A 25,349-nucleotide genomic window follows, 5' to 3' on the forward strand; every position below is an offset into this window, starting at 1 on the left:
CAAAAAGACAGAATAATAAATGCTGAAGAGGATGAGGAGCAAGGGGAACCCTACTACACTGTTGATGGTACTGTAAACTGGTGCAGCGCTATGTATGCATTGATGGTAATGTAAACTGGCGCGACACAGTATGGAGGTTCCTCAAACAACTACAGATAGAACTGCCACCTGATCTAGCAATCTCATGTCTGGGTATATACCCAAAGGAATAGAAATCATCATGTTGAAGGAATACCTGCACCCCCATGTTAATCACAGCCCTATTTACAATGGGTAAGAGTTGCAACCAACCTAAATGTCTATCGAAGGATGTCTGGATAAGGAAAATGTGGTATATTTACACAATGGAATATTACTCTGCTATAAAAAAGAATGAAATACTGTCATTTGCAGCAACATCAATGAACTTAGAGAAAATCATGTTAAGTGAAATAAGCCAGACACAGAAAGAGAAATACCTCATGTCCTCATCCATAAGTGGAAGCTAAAAATTATAAAAAAATAAAAAAAGATACAACAATCACAATAATGTTGAACTTTCAAAATGAAAGAATAGGACTGAGATTACCAAAGGTGGGAAAGGGGGAAGGGGAAAAGGGTAGGGAGTAACTGGTAAAGGGCCACAAAAAATGATTACATTGTATAATGTTGACTACACTACTTATCCTGATTTGAGGATCACATATTGCACACAGGTACTGACATTCAACTCTTTACCCCACAGACAGGAGATTCAACTACATTGCAATAAAAAATAAATTTAAAAAGTTTCTATATAAATACTTAAAATGGTATTTTAAGTCACCTGATTTTGTTCTACTCTAAAAAGTTGCACTGTAAAAACTTCAATTTAATTACTTCAGCGAGTGACAAAACTTCTAATTCTGCTCAACTCATTTCTTCCTAACATATGGGAACAAAATCAGGTGACTTAAAATACCACTTTAAATATTCATATAGAAACTGTTTTTTTTTTTTTTAACAGATTCTAAATACTTGAGAGAGAAGTGATAGTATTGCTCTTTAAAAAAGAAAAGGCTTTCTTCTGCCCCTAAGTAAAACTTTTGCACATTAGCTGCATCAGGCTTCACAAGACAGATGGACAGCCTGCAAGGCCTCCAAATCCTTTGTTTAAATGGTGGCAAATGGGTCCTATTGAGCATCAAAGTCAGATAGGTTTCTGGGAAGCACTGACCCCAATAAAGCCTTAATGTTTCTTCATCTTGCCAGGCCAGAGCAGACAAAGAAGCCACAGCTAAAAGGAGAGAAGGCAAAGGAAAATTAGACTTAAACATGAAAATCCATGTCATACAAATTTGTGACACAAACAGTCTGTATTTTTAACACTGCTGTCACAATGTTAACCTACAAAAATGAAAAGATGGACCTCTCTCTGTTTTTAAAATCTTTATCACTCAACTAGGTAAAATCTCAGCACTCACCATGAACTCAAACTGCTAAACTCCTTCGGGGGGGAAAAAAAAATCTAAGGGTTCCCTTCCCATGTAAAACAGGGAGCTAATGTAAGAAAATTATACTTTAAATTTAAAAACAAAGTGGCAAAGTTTCTTCTTAAAACAGAAGTAGGACTAACTAGTTGAATCTCAAGTTACTATTCAGTACAAAAAGCAGTCCCACGAGCTTTCGGAGGAGTTTATAAGACCAATTCTCAGGAACTTTTTTTGAATGCTAGATAATAAGTCTAGTATCAATGATCTGAAGAGAAGTTAATTTTTAAAAATGAAAGGATTACTTATGATTTCTTTTGATCTACATTGTAAATTATTTCAAGAGATCTTTTGGAGGGCTGGCCCAGCGGCGCACTCGGTAGAGTGCGGCGCTTGGGAGCGCGGTGGCGCTCCTGCCAAGGGTTCGGATCCCATATAGAGACCGGTCTGCTCACTGGTTGAGTGCGGTGCGGGCGCGACACGGAGGGTTGCGATCCCGTTGCCAGTCACGGTACGGGCGCAACACTGAGGGTTGCGATCCTGTTACCGGTCACGAAAAAAGACAAAAAAAGGAAAAAAAAAAAAAAAAGAGATCTTTTGGAAATTAATAAGAAACATGCAAATGTATTTTGTAAAATAAAATTTCTTTAATGAAAATGAAGGTTACTGTTTAATGACCAGAAGAGAGTCATAATTCAGAGATGTTTCAAGTATTACAGATATATTAAAGCATTAAAAAAGCTGCAGTGACTACTTTAGCCATTTTTGAGAACTACAAATAATGTAGTTCTCAAAAACTACATTATTTAATTTGCTCCACAGCTTATTTTGAAAGAGAATTTGAGTTTCCATAAACTTTTCATTGAGTGTCTACTCTTTATTGATTACATCCTCAGCAATAAGAAAACAAAACAAGGGCAACCCACTGCAACTCCAGATTGGCAACTGGAAGATAAGTGAGGATCTAATGGAAACAAGGCAGGAACTCTCAGAGCCCATGAATATTTCAGAAGAATAATGAAAAAGTGTGCCAGATGGGTTTGTTTGCAGCTGGCTAACAACTACATTTCTGACCAAAGCTAAATGCTTCCTTACAGAATTTGTCAAGCACTTTTCAGTTCCCTTCCACTATTAGCCCTCTCTCTTCATTTTTTCCCCCCTCTTTCTTTTCCTTTTAAAGAGCAATGCCACCTAAAGAAGATATACAAAAGGCCAACAGTCATATGAAAAAATGCTCAACATCACTCAGCATCCGGGAAATGCAAATCAAAACCACACTGAGATACCATCTCACCCCAGTTAGGATGGCCAAAATCCAAAAGACACTGAAAGATAAATGCTGGCGTGGCTGCGGAGAAAAAGGAACTCTCTTACATTGTTGGTGGGAATGCATAATGGTGCAACCCCTATGGAAAATGGTTTGGAGGTTCCTCAAACAGCTGAAGATAGATCTACCATACGACCCAGCTATCCCACTGCTGGGAATATATCCAAAGGAATGGAAATCATCAAGTCGAAGGTATACCTGTTCCCCAATGTTCATTGCAGCACTCTTCACAATAGCCAAGAGCTGGAATCAGCCCAAATGTCCATCATCGGATGAGTGGATACGGAAAATGTGGTATATCTACACAATGGAATACTACTCAGCTATAAAAACGAATGAAATACTGCCATTTGCAACAACATGGATGGACCTTGAGAGAATAATATTGAGTGAAACGAGTCAGGCAGAGAAAAAGAAATACCACATGTTCTCACTTATTGGTGGGAGCTAAAAAAAAATAAATTAATTAATTTACCCACAAACACACACACACACACAAAAAAAAAACCGGGGGTGGGGTGGGGAAGAAGATATAACAACTATACTTTTTTTGTAGTTGTTACAACAAACAAACGGAAAGGACATTCTTGGGGGGGAGGGGAGAGAGGGAGGAGGGCGGGAGGTGTCGGTGATGGGCCATAATAATCTTATACATTGTATATTGACAAAATAAAAATTAAAAAAAAAAAAAAAAGAGCAATGCCACTATCACGTCTCCTTCCAGTGGGACCATTTAAAAGAAAAGAAAAGCTGCGTGCCCCACACTGCTAAGTATGAAGCACAAGAATCCAGGTGTTATACTGAAGCAAAAACAGAAAAAGGAATTGCTACAAAAGCCTCACCATTATTTTTATTGCTTGAGACTGGCTGGTACCAGGATACGAACCCTTTACCTTGGTGTTATGATCACCACGCTCTCCCAAGTAAGCTAACCCGCTAGCCCTTTTTTTCCAAATCAAGTAATTTAACATACTAATTGCCAAGGGATAGCAACAGTATAAATACAAATTAACTCTGCTGAGCAGTCAGATGTGAAATCTCATCCCACAGCAGTGATCTCTGCCTACCTCTCCAGTCTCATCTTCCAATATTCTACCCTATAATTCTAGATACAAAGCAACTGAGCTCACTCATATTCTTAAGTTCTTTGAACAATAAAAATGATAACAAATAATATTTGAGCATTTAACCTTACAACAATACCAAGAAAAGGTAGGGTATAATTATTAGGTAAAGAAAATTTAAGTAGCTGTCCCAAGGCAGTCTGGCTTGAGAGTGCACAATCAAACTGCCACACTGCAATTCTAAAAATAGTAGATCTGTATTACTTCTTTCAAATATAGATAGCTTCAAAATCCTGCACATTACTATAGCTTTGGAATACTCTATTTAAAACCATTGCTGAAGAGTCTAAACCGTAAATCAAAGGTTTAAAAGCTTTAACACTGCCAAAATCAGTGGCAGCCAGCCTCCAAGATGACTCCAAATAATTCCTGCTTCTTGGTATTAACAGCCTCACATACCCTCTCACAGTGCACTAGGGCTGTTCTGGGTGACCAACAGCCTAAGGAAGACATGATGGTATGTTACTTCTGAGATTAGGTTATAAAAAACTTTGGCTTCTGTCATGGACCTGTCTTATTCTTTTTCTCTCTCTCTCTCTAATCACTTGCTCTAGGGGAAGCCAACAACTATGTCATTAGGACACGGAGGCAGCCAATAGAGAGGCCTAATCAGTGGAGAACCAGAGTCCTGCCAACCACCACACAAGGGAGCTTGGAAACAGAGTCTTCAGTCACAGTCGGGTCCAGAAATGACTGCAGCCCCTGCCAAAAGCTTGACTGCAACTTCATGAAAGACTGAGCTAGAACCAACAGCTAAGCTACTCCCAGATTCCTTACCCTCAGAAACATTTTAAGATAAAAAATGCTGTTGTTTTGAGCACTAAATTTTGGAAAAAATTTTGTTTCAAAGCAATAGTTAACTAATACAATCAAGCAGCCTTATTGACTAGCTTATTTATAACAAAGATGTTAAAAGAAAGAGCATCCTCAGATTTCTAAATTAAAAACTGGAATAACAACATTTTTAATAGCTGATGCTTCCTCAAAATTTTTATGTCAGCATAACTTTAGAAATGTTAAAAGCCTACATAAGATTTACTTCTTTATTTAATTATTGCATTTGGTTAATGAGACTAAGACTGTCATATTATTTATTCAATACAAAATGCATTTGTCACTGGGATGTGATGATTAAATACAAAACCAAAACCCATATTCTAATAGTGTACATAAAAGAGCCCTTTACCTTTAGAGACACATTCTAAAACCTATGATGAAATGACAGAAAATGTGGAATCTGTTCCAAAATAATTCTGTAGTGCTAGGTAGGAATAAGGAGGGGGAGGGGGAAAGAAGAAATAATATTGGTGGTGAGTTAATAACTAGTAGATGGGCACATGGAGGTTCACTATACTATCCCACCTATTTTTATATATGTTTGAAATTTTCCATTATAAAGAGTTTTTAAAAATTTTCCTAAACAGACAAAACAAAACATACTTCATACTGGATAATCTCCTACTCTATTACCATAATCCATCAAAACTTCTACTTAGCATAGTGAGACCCCATAAAGTCAAGCTGATGCCACATAGTATATAGAAACATTACTCACCAAAGAAATGGGTTAATTAAACCAAAACATGTGCTCTTTACTTCTTTAGAATACAAAGTGGGGGATTTTTTCAGTAAAACTTTTATTAATGCAACATGTACAAATTAAACCTGTATTTGACTGCCTGTAAACAATAAAAAATAATTTGAGCAATGGCTTTATTGTTGTTACTACATCAAGTGAAAGAAAAAGACAATAACATGTGTAAAAGAGAAATATATCAAAGTTCAAAGTTAGGAGTACATTCTAAGATTAATAAGAAACATGTCATAGGACACAGAGAATACCCTCTGGAAACATACACAAGAAACGTAACTACGGTTATCTCCGGGCAAAAGAACTAGATGGCTGGGAGAGAGATGAGATGTATTTTTTAACACGCTCTTTTTGTATCTTCTAGGAATGGTGCCACATGAACCTGTTATCTATACAAAAAATAATGAATAAAATTAGCTGTCAATAAAAAAGGACATAACTCCAGGGACTGTTTTTGAATATCTAAAGGAGAGTTCCAGGAATACCTTAAATCCCATCAAAGTGCCTGAAGTTTAATCCAATCAACTATGGTAATGAAGATGTGGCTAACATTTATTGAGCAATTACATCCTGCCAGGCTCCACAGTAAGCACTATGCATGCATTATCAACCAATAGCACGTAATTCAACATTGGATTCCATACAGCTAATTGGTAACACGTTCTTCTGGAGTAATACCAGATGACCTGAACATTCCAGGTAGAAATGGCTAGAACCCCGTGCAAGCACCTGCAGACATTCAAACTGGCTAGAGATAGATGTATGCTACACAAACTGCAAAATGTTAAATAGCATATGCTTCATGGATTCATGGCTGCAGAATACAGACACATTCTAAATGCACTATTCTAAAGCCTTTCACAAAAACAACTGTGCACTTTAACCACAAACTGAAGCTTTGCAGAAAAAAAGATAAATTATTTACTAATTCATGCCTAACACATTTTCTTAATTCAAAAATAAATCTCAGCTCACACCCTGGACAATTTCTGTATTTTTTTAATATCGTATTTTTATAGTTTATCTTTAAAAAAATACAGATTTAAGTGAATATACACACCTATTTTGTTCCTTTAACAAAGGAACAAAGGAGGAAGAAAGGGAGGGAGAAAGAAAGGGAGGAAGGGAAAGGAAGGAAAAAAAGTATGAGTTAGTCTATAAATAGAGGTAAGTGTGATATTAGAAAGTAGAAATCTGGGTCTGAAGCACAGAATTCAAGTTCTAGCTCCACCACTTGTTTGCATCACATACATTAATATAGTTAATCACCACTATCATGACAAGATGTGGAGAAAGTGGTTTTAATCCTTCCTGCTATAAAGGAAAATAAGGTCATACTAGTAACATCGCTATCACAAATTCAAAATGGGCCTCATTATCCATCATTTGAAACTTATTTCTTTCTGTGTTCCTTCCTTGAACTAATGCACACCATCAAATCCCAATTACCCACACCCAAAATCTCAGTCATGTGTATCTCATCTCCCCTTTAACTCAACATACAATAAAGTCACCAAATTCAATTTATATGTCTATCTTGTTTCATATCCATTCCCATCTTCTTTAGTCCCACTGCCACTACCCTAATTTAGACCCCTTCCCCTGTAATTTGTCTTATAGATAGAACAGCATCCTAATTGGTTTCCCCACTTCAAGTCTCTTCCCAGTTTAATTCTATTCTAAACCTTTCACACAGAGTAATATTACCAAAGCATAGTTTTGAACACGCCATTCCCTTGCTCAAAACCTTTCAGGGGCTCTTTTCTGTCTTTTAAAGAAAGGCCCTCTTCATAGTCTAGCATTCAATAGGGTAGGGAATATTGGGATTGCTTTCCAGCAGCCACTTCCCCCCTCTTCCATTGTGAAATGTGATTTTCATTCCAAACTAGTCTCTAAGCAATCAGTTTACTCCCATTCTATTTGCCACACTGATTCCTTCAAGGATGGGCCTCAAGGAAGTGTGACCTAAAGTGGTCCAATCACAGCAAAACCCAGAGTTTTGTTTCACGACAGGAGTGGGGGATGGAGGAGGAAAGCTCTGTCTCTTCTAGGGAAAGTGTGATATGCAAACATAAAGCCTGAACTCCTGTACCATTTCATCACCATGACAGAAGCCACCCTGAAGAGGAAGACAACACTGGGTAAAGGTAGAGCTTAGGGCTGGTCAATTAGAGCTCACTTGGTTAGAGCACGATGCTGATAACACCAAGGTCCAGGGTTCCATCCCTGTCCTGACCAGCCACCAAAAAAAACCACAAAAAACAAAAAACAGGTAGAGCCTAAAAAGCTCCTGTAAAATGGGACTGAAGTCCTGTCCAAATTATACCACGCCCTCCCCCGCCTTAAAAAAAAAAACCCTTTTAAATTATGTGAACCAGCCAAATTCCTTAATTTCCTAGGTCCTCTTTGACTTAAAACCACAAGCATTCTAATGTTACTGAACCCAAGTTCAGCTGCCCACCATCTAAACAAACAAAAGACTCAAAAGTGAAGTGCTGATGAAAAGGGAAGGCAACTTTATTCAGCTGGGGAGATAGCTAGACTAAAACCATCTCAAAGACTTAGATTTACTGACGGGTTTTTAAAGAGGAGATTCTTTTGTAACTGTTGTTATAATCACCAAAAAATGTTTAAAGAATCAATGCCAGTCATAGTACTTAAGGAACAATCAAATTAATCTCAATTCAACTCATCCTAAAAGATAATTTAAAAACACCAAGAGAAAAAGACGCAAATAATGCCTCTTCAGATAAAAACTAACCAGAGTTCTTTTTTGTTTTTTTTAATGTTTTTTGTTTTTCAGGACTTTTATTTCATTTACTCAAAATTTTAGAAGGCATTGTCATAACTAACAAAAATCACATGCATTTTCAATAAATTGATGGGTTGAAAGAAAATGAAACACACAACTTTCCTTGCATATGTTTTTCCAATTGCTATGAAAAATACCCCTCTTTGGTATATGAAGGTTGGTTGGTTTAAACATTTGAAACTCATGATAAGTGTGTGTTAGGAGGAAAGTCATTTACAGAAGCAGTCAGAAATCTTAACTTCCTTAAAGCACATAGTCTGGGAATCTTAAAAGCACCAACAGCACCGACAGCCAAAACACAGCAAGACAATCAAAAGATGTCCCTGTTCTTATTCAGCTGCGTGAAAAGGGAAATGGCAGGCATTCTCTGCATGCTCAGCAGCTAGTTCCAGCCTTGACCACAAAATGTTTACATAGCCCTTACATGGGGACAGGAAGGGAGCTGCGAAGGACAGGTATCAGATCTGCTGCTGCCTCTAGATTCAGTCTCCCTAAAATATTATTCTCTCCCAGGAACGTGCAGGGAGACAACCAGATTTTTACCAGAGGTTTCTTATACCATCTAAACATATTTACATACTGCTATGTAACAACAAATAATCAGATTCCCAGTAAGATGGCGATCAAGAGCATACAATATTTGTCACTGAATTGCCTCTTCTACCTTCTTCCTCTGTCTTCCCATCTCATTTGTCACAAGTGTTTTCCCCTTTTCCATAATAGAAAAAAAAATTTTTAAATAGATTATTGTAGCATTAAGCTCCTGATATTCAAAGCTACTTTCTTTTATTCCCCATTCCACTTTAATTATAGATCGTATAGAGAGAGGGTTTTGGCTAAAAAAAAAAAAAAAAAAAGGGTTGCAAATACTAAAAATTTAATTTCTATCTCTCAAAGTAAACACCATAAGTAGACAACTCCATTTTACTTATCCATTCATTCTTTCAATCGATAGCTATTTACTGAGGTCTTTACAGATGTTACATACTAAATTAGCAGCAACAACTTGGGCAAAAAAAATAAATCATCTAAAAAAAAAAAAAAAAAAAGTGTTGCAAATACTAAAAATTTAATTTCTATCTCTCAAAGTAAACACCATAAGTAGACAACTCCATTTTACTTATCCATTCATTCTTTCAATCGATAGCTATTTACTGAGGTCTTTACAGATGTTACATACTAAATTAGCAGCAACAACTTGGGCAAAAAAAATAAATCATATTGGGTTTCTCCGATTATTGCTCAGCTCATTTAACCACAATAAAATGGTCACTCTGCTTTCCACTTAGTAACCAAAATCAGAACTTCTATTTTTATTTTAAATTTTGCCCCTGTGGAATAACAGATGACTGTTATTTTCTTTACTGCAATCCTGTATTCTCCAGTTTTTAAAACTGGCATTTGCGGGGTCTTCAAAAAGTTCATGGAAAGATTAATATTATCTTTTTTTTTTTTTTTTGGTGGCTGGCTAGTATGTGGATCTGAACCCTCGACCTTGGTTTTATCAGTACCATATCACATTATCTTTTAATTCCATCTTCCACGAACTTTTTGAAGTACCTTCATATACTACTTCTATCATTTAAAAGCCACAATTCTTTTTTAAAAAGCATTTATTGTCTTTTATTATTTCAAACAAATTATTTTACTTATCCTCACTCCGGCTAGAATGTTCTATAGCAAGAAAATGCCATGTAAATCAAAGCCCAAAAGCTTCATTATTACAAATCTTTCTAATGATGTGTAAAATAGACATTCCTCAGAAAATCCTATTAAAATGTCTAAAACAAAGCAAAAGTTTAATTTTCTGGACAAACTTGAAGACAGGATGCAAAACAAAAATAAAATACGTATAAAATCCCCAGTCATTTTCTTCATTAATTTTACTCTTTCCCAAAACTCTAATATAAGCTACTAACAAGTAGCCAAACTAAATAAGTTCATCTCCTTTTCCCTGCCCCTGTTTCACTTCCTATTCTATTTTAGACATTTGATAAGGTACCTAAAAAGTGTTAGTTTTATTATAACAAGGTTAAAACACTAATTCTCTCTGAAAATACTCAATCTGCTCCTCTTGTATGATGCCCTGTGAATCCAGATTTTAACTTCTCTTTCCTAAAGAGATAACAAATGGGGAAGAGAGTCGAGTCTCTCTTGGGCTCTCTTATGCTGGAAAGCTCTAATATTTAGCCTCTCCCTAAACAAGCAGTTTTACTTTATAAAGTTCTCCAAGAACATTTTACTCTAAAGAAAAAATATATTTAGTCATAAACACACAAAAAATGTTAAAGTTACTATTAGAAAATATAATTAAATACATATTTTGGACAGGAAAATATAAAGGAAGAAAAACTTTTTAAAGAAAAACCTATTGATAAAACATGTGCCTACAATTAAATCTGAGTGTTCTCTTCAATTTTAAGAACATATTTTAATGAAGTTTAAACTTTACGTTGCTGTGTAAGGAAACCTCAGTAGACCGGAGAAAAGCTCAAAGGCCTCTAATCTCATCACAAAGCAGCAGGGTCAAAAGGCAGAGGTCAGGGAACGGAGGAAAAGGGTGCAAAATAGTTCCCACACTTGAAAGAAGACTGTATCTCATTATCTCAGAGATATTAAAAAACTATTCAGTTGTGTTTATTGAAAAATACAACCATTTATACTTTCCTTTAAGTTCTAAGGCAAATTTGAAAATTATGAAAGAATTTATTTTTAAGAGCAAAGAATTCAATAAGTTATTTCTTTCACATATATTTGGGGGGATAAAAAAAAGCAATCTCTCTCTCACACACAACAGTATTTCAGCTGTCCCTCAAGGTCTAGGGTATTTGTCTGGATATTTCCATACAATTTCCATACTCTAACCATAAATTTTGTGTTCCATGTGGAAGAGAGGGAGAGAGATCACTGAGATTAGCAGAGTTTGGAATAACAGGTGTGGTTTGTAATTTTTTATTTTTTACCAACTTCCACCCTCCATTCACCAATACGAGTACTTTCAACTCTTTCCCCACTGGCCCTGTCCATCAGGGACAAGATGTTTACAAGTGGGTCACAGTAAATGAGGCCCGTCAGTCCTTCACTATGAAGAATACACAAGATTTTACACTCTGGTACACACAGCTTTCACGTTATTTAATTACAATCAGATTGTAGCTGGGGCTCCCAATGAAAAAATAAGCACTGCCAGACAAAAGTGAGAACAACCAAACAAAATAACCTATTTTGTCATAATCACCTCAATGGTAGCAATGTCTGTGTTCTAATAAACTGTGAAATCACAGTCATTGTTCTCATGAACAATGGCACAAAGCAAATAAAGTCAAGTAGGAAAGCTTATGTCCCTGGGGCAGAGCCAGAATATTTTGAAATCTAGACAAAAGTTTATTTATTTAAAAAAAGAATACACTTGAAGCAGGAGATGGGAAACATTTTAAACAATCTGTTATCTTGTTACCTCAGCCATTTAAATTTCCTTAAAGGTTAGGGTTAAAGTTAAAGTGAAGATAAATTAACCTAGTAAATAAAACAAAACACTGTGGTCCTAAAAGTGAATCATCCACAACTTTTAAATCTTACCAGTCCTAAATTCCTAGTGTTTAAACAATTCTTATTAAAGTCAATATCTCATTCTCATGGAATTCCAATTGATAAGCTGGTTCTGATTCTTATGACAAGGGAGGATTCCCATGTCAAGGAATTATACAAGAGTATGTGATGCTCACTCCCCCTCAAAACAATTCTTGTCTCATCTGCCCAGAGGCCACAATCCCTCCTTGCTATTTTAGTCTCAATCTACAGCAAAAAGAAAAAACACTGACATAAATTTAATATACAGAAAGAATACTGTTGGTCTAGCAGATTGTCCCTGTTTTCTCAAAGGACTATGAGAGAAGGAAAAGGAAAGAATTGAAGGAATACTAGAAGCAGAAAGTATTAAGTCTGAAAAGTTGTGGGAAATAAGAAACTACTCAGTTTCCACTGGGGATGAAAGTAAGTTGAGGATTTACACAGACATTAGAGAGAATTTCTTTACTATGAGGTTTTAATGACACAGAAAACTTTTTGCCAAAAAAATACTTATTCTACAGGTTTTTATGGAAAAGGGACAACCGAAAGAGCAATAGGAGGTGGCTTCAAGAGGACTTAGGTGAAAATAAGGGTGATCATTAAAGAAGGGACTCGGGGGAAAAAAGTACAAATGCCTGGTCAATGAATCTTATGTCAAGCTGTATTGAGGAATTAAGACTATCAGAGGCTTAATATATATGTCATTTCTACATGACTGTTTCCTCAAACTATAGCATACTTTCCTGTGTTAAATAAATGACAGTATGTTATACTAGAAAAGAAGAAGATAAAGGAAGGGTAAGAAAACATGGTCATCAAAGCAGAACCTGGATTCTCCAAGCATGAGCAGGAGAAAATGATGCAAAATAGGTGGATTTTCATCAGAAGGCTTCTGGGATCTAGAAAATAGACTACTTATAAATATCTTGAAACTGGGTTTTACAGTTTAAAATCTAGAGGTCACAAGCTGTATTTAAGGATTTAGCACTTTAGTTCTCACAGCAGGATCGAACTTAAAAGACTTTACAACTCTAAAATTTTAATTACGTTTCATTTTTTACTGCACTCTATAGTTTAAAAGCTCTTTCCTAAACACCACCACATTTTATAATTGAGGAAGTATCTAGAAACAATCTAGATCAGCGTAAGTATTAAGAAACACATTCCCATGGGTGTCCTCAGATAAAGAACAAAATATTTTAAAAGTCCAGAGGGAAGGGAAGCAAATAGACTACTTTTGCAGTGGTATTCTTAAAAGCCTTTATGAATATGTGGAAACTATTCACGGTTCATCAGTAATAGTAATGTAGCAGTAGCATCAAAAAAAAAAAAAAATAGATTCCCATTATGTGCGGGGCTTTGCACAATTACTGGTATGATGCATGTGATGCCACCTCTTTTTCTTCCATCCAATAAAAGCACATAGGAATGGAACTGAGTGAAGATGATGTCATTGGAGGGAAGACCTTGAATCCATTCCACTTATTTTAAAACCTCAGTATGTTTACTATTGTTAATAATTACTTGTTACCTAGCTCATAAATGGCCTATTAATGTGTCACCACCACCCAGCAGTTAGGACAGCTGGTCTTGAGGACTCGGAGGGGCAGCAGGGCATAATGGAAAAGGGCCACTTTGGAGCCAGACAGCCTGGAATGGAATCCCAGCTATGGCCTTTACTGTCTCTAAGACTAGGCAACAACTCACTGAACCTCAGCCTCCTCATCTGTAAAAGGAGGAAGGTAATATCTTCAAATTATTGTGAGAATTAAAGATATTGTTTATAGATCACCAAACACAGTTCATGCCTAGTAAATGTTAGCTATTTTCATTGCTTCATAGCATAAAGGTGATACTACGGACTTAATAAAGCTAGCACATGTCTTTGAAAGTCATTTAAAGAAAGCATTATTTCAAAATTAGCTTCCTGTACCAGTGATATACATTAATTAATAACAGAAGAATGAAAGGTAACTCAAGAAGTCCATGTTAGTAAGAATAATTACAATATTTAATTTAGAATATTTAGAATAAAGTTAGTAAAAGTCATGGATTTTTGGGAAAGGTTCAGGATGTCTGAGAAAGCAAGCGCTCCATGTTCTTCTAGCTTCATGATGTGCTGTCTCAGCAGCATTTAAATATTTCCGGTCCTATCCGCAGAATTCTCAAGGCTTACCTCCTCACACTCAGCTAACCATCCTTGCATTCTGTCTAAAAAGTAATGGGAAGAAAGATCTCACACTGAAAATTTTTGGAATCACTTGTTAAGAGGACTTTTAATGATGTCATCTTAAAAAGTCAAGCCTTAGGCGGAACAGACGTTATAAAGCACAGTAAAGATAAAGTGTAAACAGAAAAAAAACATAAAGGATTAAACTAAAGAAAACTGTCCTGGCTGACCATGCTCAAAGCGGATGTGAGTGCCCACAAGGAAGGAAACTATAAATGCAATTTCCTAAGCTATTCCTCTAAACCCACAATGAAAGCTACAAACACTCTTCAGTACAACCACTTTCTGAAATTTCATGAACACTATCCACCATTTATGTGCTCATTGCACTAGTTTACTAATAAATAAGACATGTTTGCTTTAAAAAAAGCCTTGCTAGTACCTGTACATTTGCTTGCATAAAACTGGCAAAAAAGGTCAATTTTATTTATCATACTTTATTTCAAGAGGAAAGAAATAGGCTAATAAATTTAACAGACAGAAGAAATTCTAGTAGCTCTCCACAAAGCTGATATATACTTTTTAAAACCTTTAATCATTTACCCACTCTTATGCTTTTTCATTAATCTCAAATTTCTCATTTTTTAAAAAACTCTATCTTCCACTTTAGGTTTTAAAAACCCACACATAAACCAAACATACTAACTTTTATTGTCAATAACAAGAAGAAAAGTTATATTTCTGTCCATATCAAACCATCTCATTCATTTATTCAAACAATCTATTTGAGTCCCTATTCTGTACCAGGCACAACTTTAGTCACTGGGTATACAATAATAAACAAGAGAGACGAAGGTGCTGCTGTCTAGGAGCCAACAATCTAATGGGGAAGATTGACATTAAAAAGTAAACAGTGTTCTAATGCCAAGGTCAAGGGTAAGGATCCCCATACCAGCCAGCCATCAAGAAAAAAGGTAAACAAACACATTTACAAAATATTGTCAGGTACTGATAAATGCTATGAGGAAAATAAAGCAGGGTGACTGACAAGAGTGGGACAGAGAAGGGAGGACGGCCTGGGAAGGCCTCTCCAAGTAGGTAACTGGCACAGATACCAGAATGATGAGAAAAGCCAATCCTGCAAAGATCTATGGCTGCACTGTTCAATAGAGTAACCACATGTGGCACTGAACACTTGAAATGTGCCTAGTCCAAATTGTGTTATGCTAAAAGTGTAAAATACACACTGGATTTTGAGGATTTAGTAAGAAAAAAAGAATGTAAAAATTTCATAATTTATATAATCATGCTGAAATAATATTCTGAATATGTTGTGTTAAATAAAATATATCATTAAAATTACTATCACCTGTTTCTTTTTACCTTTTTGAATGCAGGTCCTAGAAAATTTAAAATTACAAAAATGTCTCACAATATATTTCCACTGGACAATGCTGATCTAGGGGAAGAGGGTTTCGAGGAGAGCACAGGTGATGAACAGACCATGAGACAAGAAGCAGTTTGCTGTGTTTAAGGACCTGCAAGAAAACCAATATAGCTGGAAAGAGTGAACCGATCAGTCAGAAAAAGTTGGAAAGGTAAGCAGAAACCAGATCATAAAGAGCTCTGTAAACCAGGTTAAAAAGTTTGAATCTTAATCTAAATACAAAAAAAGCTACTGGAGAACAATTTAGTAGAAAAAAAAATTATCCCAAGATCTCATTGACTATTAGTTGAAGAACAGGCTGTATCATCCATACTATATCAATAATCTAGCAATTATCCAATATGGTAATTTCAAACAGGGGCCCCTGTGTCCCTAAGAGTCCATGTAGATAATCATTGGGAGTCCATGAATTAATATTAACATTTCAAAAAGCTTATTAAAAATTGTAGCTTTCCTGTAAAGTGAACCACACAGACAAATTGATTTTCCCTTTCCTTGTGTCTGAAATCATAATTACTTAATCAGTTCTCATGGTGTATGTGTTATATATCAGTTCTCCTGTTCTATGGTATTTAGGATTAACTTTTTAAAAAACAGAAACATTTCATTTTTTTACTAAAAAACTATTTCAGACCCCAGAGGGTGGTATGTTGGGAAATCATTCATCTCATTTAATCCTTTTTGAGACAGATGAGAACACTGATGCCCATGGCTGTCGTAAGTGACAGGGCAGGACTGGAATCTCAGCTTCTGACTATGCATCCGGCTCTAACTACTATACTCACTGCCCTCCATGGTTTCACAAACAACCATATATTCCTTTTAAAAACTATAAACCCACCTAAGGACAAGTAACATTTAGTGCTAAGAAAAGACAGATGATAAAACCCAGAAGAAAAAAAAAAAGCAAAGAGGTTAAAAAAGTGAAAAGTAGTATTTTTATTTATGTAGTAAAAGCCTTATATTTATATAGTAACATCTTTATAAATATCATTGATAGAAACAAAAGTAACATCAAATATTCTAATTTTTTGATGAATTAATGAAGGAATGCATGCAAGAGACATTATCAGTGCTGGCCATAAAAAAGACAAGGTAGGTCAAGTCATAAAGGAGCTGACCAGTAGAACCTCCCTTAATATCTTTCCTATATAGAGGAGTTAAGAGATAATCTTGTTTGACTACAAGGTTAGCCATTTGGGATCTGTCTACTGGTAAATTTTACAATGATACAGTATGTGTTATAAAGAAGGCAGCAAATGTAGTGGTTATGGGCATGGATGGATCATGTCAGACAGACTCAATCCACATTTCTCACTTACTATATGAACCTGAGTAAAGTACTTAAACTCTAGCCTCAGTTTCTTCATCTGTAAGACAAATAAAATAGTGCCTACCCCCTAAGGTTGTTGTCAGCATTGAACGAGGTGATGACTATAAAGCATTCAGCATAGTGCCTGGCATGTGGAAAGCACTGTAAAAATGTTAGTTTTTGTATTACTGCTACTCAAATGTAGACTCTTACAGAATACTGACTGTACCTATATATTCTACCACCTGGCAAACTATAAGCATTTAACATTAAATAATTAATACAAAATGTAATAGGTAGCTATGGCTTTACCAAAAGCAAAATTTAGATCATGGGCATACAGCACATTTCCTAAACATCTTGCATAGGAACTATTTCTACCCTCTGGTAAATTACAGGAGAAGAAAATGTTTTCTTCCATATGGATCTTCATGGAAATTATAATTAACAATGCATTATATTCTAGACATTTACTTTTATTACTTCAAGAGTGTCTGTGACAAGCACTGGAAATAAAAGCAAAAGGATATGCTCAGGAATCTCACAACAGTCTATCTTAATACCTCAGCAATAGGCAGAACTTCCAATCCTCTAGCCTCCTTTATCTCTCCCCATCCCCTTCTTTTTCCCTTTCTCTTACTTTTTTCTCCTCCCCCAAAGACACATGTGGCTGTCCTCCTTACCTCTATGGTCTTCTCATTACTCTATGCTGGTGTGTCTTGCATTAACAAAATGGAGCATATGTCTGAGCCCTGGGGTTACCACAGGGAGTTTAGCTGCATTCACTACTGGGCCAATTTCACTATAGAGTTTTATTTCCAGTAGATTTTTTAAACTAAGTTATCACTATACCACAGCAAAGACACCTTGAATCTTCTTTGGCTTTATTAAAATGGAGATGATCCTTGTCTTACTCCTTCCCCAGCCCCCCAATTACCAGGCCAGACTTTCCAAATGTCCAATAGTAACTCACTGTGGACCAAGGATGTCAACAAGGCTAACAACTGAGGCACTACCAATGGCATCAGATCAGGGCAGCTCCTATCCCACCTAAGCCTCTACACCTGGCCACTGTTTTTAAAGACACACTTTAGCACAGTCTTTACTAAGCCATTCAGTCTGCAATAAGAGCAAGCCTGAAATGCTTGCTGAACTCAAGACAAGCTCATCTTTTTTATGAGTTTAAATAAAACTATGCGTTACTGTGTTCTAGAACCACGACACATTAGTCAGGTGTCTACTGCTGGTCAATTTTGATCTGAGAGGACCTTTAATCTCTGTCTCGGTTTGTTCACTGCAAACAATGTCTAAGGTCCCTTCCAGAATTATGGTGACATAACAGTCTGTCAGTCTCAAATATATTTTATACATATTTTATTTATTTTTTTTATTTTTTGTCCTTTTTGTGACCGGCCGCACCATGCTCAGCCAGTGAGCGCTGTGAGCACACCGGCCATCCCTATATAGGATCCGAACCCGCGGCGGGAGCGCTACTGCGCTCCCAGCGCGGCACTCACCCGAGTGCGCCACGGGCTCAGCCCTTTTTATACATATTTTAATTTAGACCATGGTCTCCCTGCCTCTAAACTTTCCTGGAAACCACACCCAACACAACCAAAGCTAAAAATAGCAAGAGACACCAAGGAAGAGATCTAAACAAAGGTCTGTGGCAGGGAACTCATCCATCAGACTTCAGCTGCTATAAGCAGGACTGAATCCAGGCAACAATGGGAACACTTTAAGAATATTCTGGTCATCGCACAATTTGTAGACTCATATATAAACTTATATTCACTTATTAAATCAAGTTACATATATTCCTACAGATAGGTCTTAAAGGAAATGAGAGCCATAAAAGAAAATTTCAAAATGATGTCTGCCTTCCTTTACATCAACTAACTGCATGCACAATTAACCTCCATTTAAACCTCCTTTCTTCTATATGCAATAAAGAATCCTATTTTGTAAACTTTTTCTTATCTTTAGCATTTAAAGAAAATTTTTGTTTAAGAATAAAGCACATCTTGAAAACATATAGTGAGTAGGAGAAGCACAACAGCTCAGATGTGGCAGAGAAAGTACAGTGATACCAGTACATCAGATACATGTGGACATCCCATAACTTTCTAGGTCCTCCATTTAAAAATATCTTTATATACTGTTTTCGTCCGTTTTGTGTTGCTATAACAGAATTACCTGAGACTGGGTAATTTATAAAGGAAAGAGGTTTATTTGGCTTACGATTCTGGGACAGCTGCATCTGGCACAGGCCTCAGGCTGCTTCTACTCATGGTGGAAAGTGGCAGGCAGCTGGCGGGTACAAGCAGATCACATGGCAAGAGGAAGCAAGAGAGAGAGAGAAGGTGCCAGGGTCTTTTTTTTTGCAACGAGCTCTCTGGGAACTAATAGAGTGAGAACTCACTCATTAATCCCTCCTCCCCCAGGGAGAACATTAATCCATTCATGGGGGATCTGCCCTCATGAATCAATCAGTTTCCAACACTGCCACAATGGAGATATAATTTCCACATGAGTTTTGGAGGGGACAACACATCCAAACTCCATCATATACATATATTTTAAATTACTGTCAGCTATTAAGAGATCTATTTATTTAAGATAAAGAGTCTTTTCCACTGTTATTAAAGCTGGGTTTTACTGGGAGTAGTTTCTAAAAAACAATCTGAAGCTTTGATAACTCTTATTGTAAGATCTTATTTAATTGTTACTTCATCATATGGTATGTGTCCTTAATTTGATTTCAACATCCCACCATCTGCACAGTGCAGATTCTAGGAACATGCATATGTTAAGAAAAAGTCTATGAAGCAACTGGTAGAATTTATATTTAATAGAAGTCAATTAAGACCTTCTACAGGCAGGGTGACAACTTGCTAAGAAACAGTGTGATAAAAATAGATCAGTTCCAGAAAAGCAAAATAGAAACTTAACTATCAACTTTGAAATTAATGCAGCAAAACAGAAACAACCTTCTGACTAATTTGCCTAACACAGTTTCCTGATGCCCAAATGTAGCTCTATGGAAATCATGAAGAAGACTGTTAGCTAAGAACATGATACTACATTCTCCTGTTTTCCTCCCATCTCACTGTCCACACTACTTAATCTCCTTGGTTGTTTACTCCTCCTCCTCCCAACCTCTGCATGTTGAAGTGCCTCCAGGACTCAATCCTTGAGACTCCTCTCTTTTCTATCTATACTCACTCTCTAGGTGATTTCTCCAATTTAATGGCTTTAAATTTATATCTACAGTCCAGACCTCTCCCAAGAGATGCCTTGTTTCCCTGATATCTCCATTTGAATGTCTAACAGGCACTTCAAACTTAAAACACTTTCAAAACTGAACTAATCTCCAGTCTGCTTCTCTATCAGTCTTCCTATCTCGGCAAATAGAGAAGCTTATCACTGTTCAGGCCAAAAATCTTGGAGCCATCTCTGATAACTTTGTTGGAATATGACTACCACATTCACAGAACTCATACACATTCACACAATTCATCAGCAAGTCCTGTTGGCTCTACCTTCAATATATATCCAGAATCTGACTCCTGATACTTCACCAAGTTGCCAACATCTCTCACCTCATACGGTAAAAGAGCCTCCTAACTGGTCTCCTGCCTTTACCCTTGCTCCACACGGCAGCCACAGCAATCCTTTTTAGAAGGTACATCAGATCGTCATTACTCTGCTCAAAATGTTCTAGTAGCTTCCCATCTCAGAGTAAAAGCCTAACAATTGTCTATGAGACCCTACACAATCTCCCCTACCTTTTCTCTATGATCTCACCTACTTCTCCCCCCTTGCCTTAGCTCCAGCCACACTGGCCTCCTTGCTATTACCTACATAAACTCGGCACTCACCCACCTCAGGGTCTTTTGCACTTGCTGTTTCCTCTGCCTGCAATGCTGTTCCCCCAGACAATCCATGTGGCTTGCTTCCTTGCCTCCTTCAGGGCGTTCAAATGTCACTGTCTCTTTGAGGCCTTCCCTAACTACAATCCCACCACTGCTGGCATTCCCTTAACCCCACTTCCCTGCATTATTTTTCCTCATAGCACTTACCTGGCAAACTACATGTTTTCATTATTTGTTTACACAAGAACGTAAGCTCCATGATGGCAGGGATTTTTGAATGCTTTATTCACAGCTGTCCCCAGTGCCAGAACACAGTCTACACAAACAGGCTTTCAAAACTATTTGTTGAATGAATGATACTGAAATATTACCAAACAAAATACATTATTGCCTGAATACACCAAGTACTATGGAGGAGCAGAAATCCAAATCACCCAAACTTATGCATTGTATTGCAAAAAGAGAAACTATAGTTTGTTTCTGAAAAATGCATTAGAATCTAATTTTGTTTTTTACTGTTTATTATTGTGAGAGAAATGTGATAACCATTACACTACAGAAATCAGATTACTGTTTAGTTTTGTTAAAGTCATTTGCACTGTGCTTAAAGAGTCCCAGGTCATACCTATAAGGTGTTGTTTTAGCTTTAGTAGGCAAATGGATAAAGAAAATATACAGGCTTTTTCCTTTCATTAGTCACTGCTGACAGAAGGCCTCCAAGTGACCCTGGTGCCACAATTGTTTATGATGTTTAGGGAAGAAGGAATCCTTAAAAAGTATAATGATCCCTTCACCAATTCCAAAAGAGGAATCTCTCCAAATCCCTCTGCAGACATTTTTTCTAACTTCATATCCCTCAACAAAGCCATTCTTAAAATGTACACGAAATCTTAGTTGAAGAGACAATGATTACATAATTACACATACACAACACTATCCCTCTTTTCCAAAAATTTTCAAACTAAAACTAGACTTATAGCTTTTGTTAAAAATACCTTGCTGTAAAGCTGACTTAATAAAAAGATAATCACTCACTTAGCTAAGACGTGGGTTGATGGGTACTGTATTTTAAGGCTGAACAGTTTTGTTTACTACTGTTTATTATTTAATACATTCTTTCCAGTCCCCCCAAATGGAAAAGAGGAAAAATCCACACTGGTGCAATCAATAAGGAATGTTATGGCCAAAGGAAGCTGTTCTGAAAAGCTATGACCTAAGTGTTTAACACTGACACAGATAAAGTTCAGGCGGTAGATGTCACTTGTCTCACCCATTTAGCCAAAAAGAAAAAAAAAAAAAAAAAAAAAATCAAGATTCAGATCCCACGGAGGCAAGCAAAGAGAAACAGGCGTGAAAAATGAAATCCGTCGTTTCTCGCGGCCTCTTCTCGACACTCCCCCGCCCCCCTTCATCCTGTAACGGCCCCTTTTCCCAGCGTCGGTTCCCCAGCTCAGCCCTGCACTGCGCCATCAAATGAGTCAAGAGGAGAGACCGGTGCCCCTGCAAGAAAGCCCAGGCTGTGACACCTGGTGCGCCCAACTGAGGGGGAAATATCCAACAACTTAAATTCGGGAGCAGTGTAGGCAGGGTCAACAAAGCGTCCTGCCGGGTCCCTAACGTCCAAAGGTCCCCGCCAGCTCCCGTGACACTGCCAAATCGACAGGATTCCAAAAGGTGATTCGACCGTCATCGCAGAACCCGAGGCGGGAGGCGGCGCAGACCGGGAACAGTCAAGGATGAAGTCCAACTAGCCTCCCGCCCTGCGCTCGCCCCACACAGCCACCACCGCCTCAGTGGGCGCGAACCCGGCCAGCAGCCGAGCGGTCGCCGACACCCTCTCCCCCGAGGGGGCCTGAGTGCCGCATCACGTGCTGGGGCCGAAACTTCGCAGCCGGAGCGGAGAGGGAGGGGGTGGGACACCCGACCGCTGCGAGGCTGGGGAGTCGGCGCGTCCAGTGAGTCACGGGCGCCTCCGCGTGCAGCTCAGGCGAAGCGGCCGGCGAGTCTCCGTGCCCTCGGGCCCGCCCCTGCCACCACGCCCGTTATTAATAACCCCGCGCCCTGGAGGTGAAAGCCCCCTGCGAGCGCCCTCGGCGGCGCGGCGCCCGCGGGCTCAGCAGCGCACCCTGCACGCGGAATAAATAACAATGTCATTAAATCGCCGCCCCAGCGCCCGGCCCGCCGGGAAACTGGAGACGCAGCCGGGAGCTGACTTTGTCTGGAGCCCGCCTCCCGCGCGTCGCCGCAGCGTCCCCCGCGCCCCTGAGGGGACCTCCTGCGCCGCCGCAGCCCGGCCTTACCCGCCAGCTCGTCGGGCTCCAGTCCGCTGTCCGCGTCGACGTATACCCATAATCTAGTTTAAATATTAACATTTTGCCATTTTAATTTCACCTTATTGTTTTTTACTGGAGCAAATGAGGCATGACATTTCATAACATTTGTCAACATTTTTATGATATCTGTTTGTCTTAACCAAAGTTTCATATGAATGTTGCATTGCCTTCCATTCTGCTGTCGTTCCTTGTGCATGTGCTGCCTGAGCAGAGAACCTGTAGAGGAGTCAATAATTTCAACTTTATCCTCTACATAGCAAAAACCTGCCAAACTGTCACAATCTTAACAAAATGAAATCTTGACTGACATTTTCTTTTGGCAGGGTTTTAGATTTCTGGGAAAATCTTATACTGAAAGGTTATTTGGGAAATCAATAATCCTATTCCCTCATCATAATTTCAGAAAGGGGTTAGTTTATGCCAATAAAAGTTTGGTAGCAAAACAGCTGACTCACGATCTTGCATAAGTCTTTTTCTACCTTATATAATAACTCCCATATTATCACGAATCTCCTATACGTAAGCGTCTGGCGCCCGCCGGTCAGCTGAGCGGCGCTGGGCTTTGGGAGCGCCTGGCGGGCGGGGGCGCTGGGGACCCGCGCGTGGGGCGGACGTGGGTGAGGGCGCGCGCTTCGGCTATGTGCGCGCGCGCGCGCCCAGCGGGCTCGCGAGGGAGCGCCCGGCGCGGGCAGGATTCGTGCCCATCAGCCTGAGCTGCGGCATCGGGGCGACACCCCCACACCCCTCCTAGCCCTGGCCAGCCGCTAAGGGGGCTGGCCGCAGAGCCGGATTCTGCCTTCTGAAGGAGATGTTACCCATCCTGTTTTTAAATGCAGCTTTGGGGACCGGGAACACCTGCTGCGAGATGATTTCCCACGGCGGTCTGAACCATCATCTTTTAAACTGTGACTTGTGCAGGTGCCTATCTGATTTTAAATCCTAGTCCTTGAGTCCTTCCTCCAGCCCTCACCACCATTCACAAGCCATCCTTCTTCGGTGAATTGGTGCGAACTCAACGGTGAGGGGGGAAAACACAAATCAATATCCACAAAGCGTTGAGGGTTCTAAAAAGACTGCAGTCGCCACCTACGTCCCATCGTAACCCTGCCGTTTTCCAGGTCAGTGTACAGTTGCCAAGGCGCTCCAGTTCTGTAGTCTGACATTATCAGCTTTCCCCGCAGGTACAATCGGAGGCTGATAAGGCAACGGGAATTAGACCGTGAACTCCGCTCCCCACGAGGGCATGGCGTTCTTACCCGCTCTCTCCTCTGACTTTCCGCCCTTTAGAAGGAGCTCACCATCCAGTTCTTACTCCTTTGAAAGATGAAGAACTGAATCCATTCCATCTCCACACGGCCATTCCCTCCACACGACTCCCTCCCTGCTCTCTTCTTTTGGATTTGAATATTGGCGGGCGGGGAGGCATTGTGCATACCACTGGTAGACACACAAGCGAAACTTCCAGGCAGGTGGACTGAGAGAACCTCAATTATTTAACTGAATACTGTTCTTTCTGGAAGATATGTGTGCATTGCATACGTTATTTAATGTAGCTTGTATCATCACTTTTTCTTTCTTCAATTTTTAAATGTAAGAAGAATCTAGAAATCAGGGTGAGCCACGGCCTGGGTAATTGACCTTTAGCTCCAATTGCACCCTGCCCTTTTCCTTCAAAACACTTGTAGTGACTTTTCTGTGTCTTCTTAGCTGAGTTGTAAGCACAGGGCAGGAGTCACACCCTCTGGTTCATCATATTTCCAGTATGTAGCAGAACCCTGAGCCCACCTAGTCCCTCAATTTATATTTGAGTGAATGAATGAGGGGTGGTTATCTAAGTAGTAACAGATTGTTGATTATACTAGGAAAGTACACAAACTTTAATATCTGTAACATATTTATGAACATATGTTTATTTACTGCTATACAATTATTGCTTTTCCTCACATACTTTTCCTTATAAATGCAGAAAGCAATTTTACTAGTAAGGAAGGGAGGGAGTGGCTGGGTGTGGATGTGTTCCTCCTAAATATCTTTGGTGGTAACTTCTTGCAGAATGTTTGTTAGATTCCAGGCTAATCAAATAAAACAATAGAAAACGAATTTACTGTTTGCACTAGTCGGGAGACATGTCACTTTTTGTTCATTTGAACAGTAACTGATTTATGAGCTTGTAAGCCCTGTATTAATGTTTTTAAGATGAAAAAATTGAATGAAGCACCAACAAACAGAATGCATTCAGTTATAATATACAAATCTCATCAAAACAGACAAAATTACTAAAATCTTTCCTAAGCTTTCAAGGGAATAGTCACACATTACAAGATTAAACACTAATTTGAA

The 25,349-nt window shown here is 38.5% G+C and overlaps 1 protein-coding gene across 1 annotated transcript in view; it reads right to left on the reverse strand.

Moving 5' to 3' along the window:
* The window catches only part of DENND5B (DENN/MADD domain containing 5B), a 201,033-nt gene extending 178,027 nt beyond the window's left edge, over positions 1-23,006 (reverse strand). The window contains exon 1 of the mRNA XM_008568093.1: positions 22,977-23,006. The gene's annotated coding sequence lies outside the window, so the exon portion shown is untranslated. The remainder of the gene's footprint in view (positions 1-22,976) is intronic.
* Positions 23,007-25,349: the final 2,343 nt, after the last annotated feature.

Source organism: Galeopterus variegatus, unplaced genomic scaffold (genome assembly GCF_000696425.1).
Source record: "Galeopterus variegatus unplaced genomic scaffold, G_variegatus-3.0.2 Scaffold373, whole genome shotgun sequence".
Taxonomy (NCBI): Eukaryota; Metazoa; Chordata; class Mammalia; order Dermoptera; family Cynocephalidae; genus Galeopterus; species Galeopterus variegatus.